Raw genomic sequence first — 2900 nt, 5'->3', positions numbered from 1 at the left:
AATAAATAAATAAAATATTAAAAAAATTTATTGACCACCTACTCTGTGTCAGGCTCCAGTAGCCACTGGGGACCCTGGTAAAATCAGACTCTGGTGGAGAACCCAGTAGAGCTTAACGTTCCAGTTGATGGCTCCCCAAGGAAACCAAACCCAAAACACCACCACTCCACATGGCACCCATCATCCCCCCTCCCACCCCGCAGCACACACACTTCTCCCTTTTTTAAAAAAAAAATTATTTATTCATGAGAGACACAGAGAGAGAGGCAGAGACACAGGCAGGGGGAGAAGCAGGCTGCATGCAGGGAGCCCGACGTGGGACTCGATCTCGGGTCTCCAGGATCACGCCCCGAGCCAAAGGCAGGCGCTCATCCACTGAGCCACCCAGGTGCCCCCACACTCCTCCCCTTCTTACAGATGAAGACTCACAGAGTTGGAATCGCTACATAACGAACCTTAGGTCACATAGTCGGTGATGGGCTGGAATTCTTTACGATTTTTATCCCTTCATCATCCAAAGAGTGTGGATCGTCTGCCATCCGCTGGGCATTTCCCCAGGATACAGTGGTGAGCAGAAAGGAAAAGGTTCCTGCTGTCACACAGTTTGTATTCAAGTGAAGCCGACCAATAGTAAATAGAGTATCAGAGAAAAATTGGGATGGCAGAGAGAGCAGCTGCATGGCTACCTAACACCGGGCCACTTTACAACAATTTTTTTTTTGTTTTTTTAATTCCAGGAAATTAACATCCAACGTTATATTGGTCTCAGGTGTTCAGTACAGCGTTCAGCCTTTCTCTTCAGTGCTCAGTGCTCATCAGGGTAAGAGTACTTCTAGGCAAGGCCACTTGCAGCCTCTGAACCTCTGTAAACATACCTTGTGTTTTACACCTCAGTGCATTTTCCCGGCCGGAGTGATTAAGAGCAAAACCTTCAGTAGGATCAGACTACTTTTCCGGAACAGGCCAGAAAAGAAGCTGGATCTATTCGTTGTAATAAAGTACTACAAACTGAGTGGCTTAGAACAACAGAAACGTATTGTGGCGCAGCTCTGGAGGCTGGGTGTCCAAAATCAACGTGACCGCAGGGCCATGTTCCCTCTGAAACCCATGGGGGGGAGTCTTTCTTTGTCTGTCTCCTCGGATCTGGTAGTTTGTGGCAATCCTGGGCCTTTCTCGGCTTCCAGCTACCAGCTACAGCACGTGGATTTCCGCCTCTGTGGTCACATGGTGTCTTCCCTGCATCTCTATCTCTGTCTCGTCTCTTCTCATAAGGACAGGCAGCCGTGTTGGGTTCAGGACCCACCCGACCCAGTAGGACATGATTTTATCTCAACTCTATCTACAAGGTCTCTATTCCCAAATAAGGTTACATTCTAAGGTACCTGGGGGTTAGTCCATCCAATGTTGCCATGAAGATATATCTTATTTTCTTTTTTTTTTTAATTTTTATTTATTTATGATAGTCACAGAGAGAGAGAGAGAGGCAGAGACACAGGCAGAGGGAGAAGCAGGCTCCACGCACCGGGAGCCCAACGTGGGATTCGATACCGGGTCTCCAGGATCGCGCCCTGGGCCAAAGGCAGGCGCCAAACCGCTGCGCCACCCAGGGATCCCTATATCTTATTTTCATATAGTCAAATGTATTGGTCTTTGGGAGGTTTTGACTCATTCTTAGAAAGGCCTTCCCTGATATGAAAATCTAGATGGAGAAGGTCACAGATATGGTGGCTGTTAGGATGGGAAAGCTGACACCCGTACCTACAGGTCTGATATGTGCATCTATAACTGTTCATGCGGCTGAAGAAGAAGGATACAAAAAGCAGCTAGTAAAACCAGAGCAGCTCCCATATATACTGCACCACCTCTGCAGTCTAAATACATTGAAGAGCAGCCTGGTCGTTTACAAATGGGCTTTGCATCCACACTACAACTAGTCATCATATTGGCTGGTGCAAGGGTGCTTATGTGTTTGTGAAAAATGGGATAATGGATACAGTACAATTTGGAAAAGATGTGTATGTCTATCTGAAGAATCCACCTCGAGATTTTCTTCCAAAAATTGGAGTGATTACTGTTTCAGGATTGGCAGGCTTGGTTTCAGCAAGAAAAAGTTCTAGTTCTTTTGTTTGTTTTTAAGATTTTATTTATTTATTCATGAGAGACAGAGAGAGAGAGAGGCAGAGACACAGGCAGACAGAGAAGCAGGCTCCCCACAGGTAGCCCGATGCAGTACTCGATCCTGGGACCCTGGGATCAGGCCCTGTGCCAAAGGCAGGTACTGAACCACTGAGCCACCCAGGCATCCCAACTGGCTACTTTAGGAGCAGCTGTTTGCTCCTCCAGTCCAGTCAGTAATAATTGCAAAGGTAACTGGGAAAAAGGCATACACTACAAGTGAGCCAATTTATGAAGCAGTTAAATCATTGTGGACAAAAATCAACAAAAAAGAGTCCTTTCCTAAACCTAAAGAAAAATCTAAGTTAAGAAATTCTGCTAAAATAGAAATACCTGCAAAAACAACTGACAGCCTGAAATACTCAGTTTCTTTGCCAACTGAACTCATCTCCGAAACAGAAAATCAGAATCCACCTCAGGTGCTACACAGTTTATGCCTGACCCCAAGCTCATGGATCACGGGCAGTCCCACCCAGAAGATGTAGATATGTAAGGCACTAGAAGCTGAATAGTCTGCACAGAGAGCTGCAAGATGTATGAAGTTGAAAATAATGAAAAAAAAATCGTGTTGGGGATCCCTGGGTGGCTCAGCAGTTTAGCACCTGCCTTTGACCCAGAGCGTGATCCTGGGGTCCCGGGATGGAGTCCCACATCCAGCTCCCCACACGGAGCCTCCTTCTCCCTCTGCCTGTGTGTGTATGTGTGCCTCTCTCTGTGTCTCTCAT

The 2900-nt window shown here is 46.6% G+C and overlaps 1 pseudogene; it reads left to right on the top strand.

The window, feature by feature from the left end:
- Window positions 1–1721: 1721 nt before the first annotated feature.
- Window positions 1722–2668, top strand: LOC129513334 (MICOS complex subunit MIC27-like; annotated as a pseudogene).
- Window positions 2669–2900: the final 232 nt, after the last annotated feature.

Source organism: Nyctereutes procyonoides, unplaced genomic scaffold (genome assembly GCF_905146905.1).
Source record: "Nyctereutes procyonoides isolate TBG_1078 unplaced genomic scaffold, NYPRO_anot_genome, whole genome shotgun sequence".
NCBI lineage: Eukaryota > Metazoa > Chordata > Mammalia > Carnivora > Canidae > Nyctereutes > Nyctereutes procyonoides.
The sequence above is the reverse complement of the archived record's forward strand: the minus strand, read 5'-3'. Positions and strand labels throughout refer to the sequence as shown.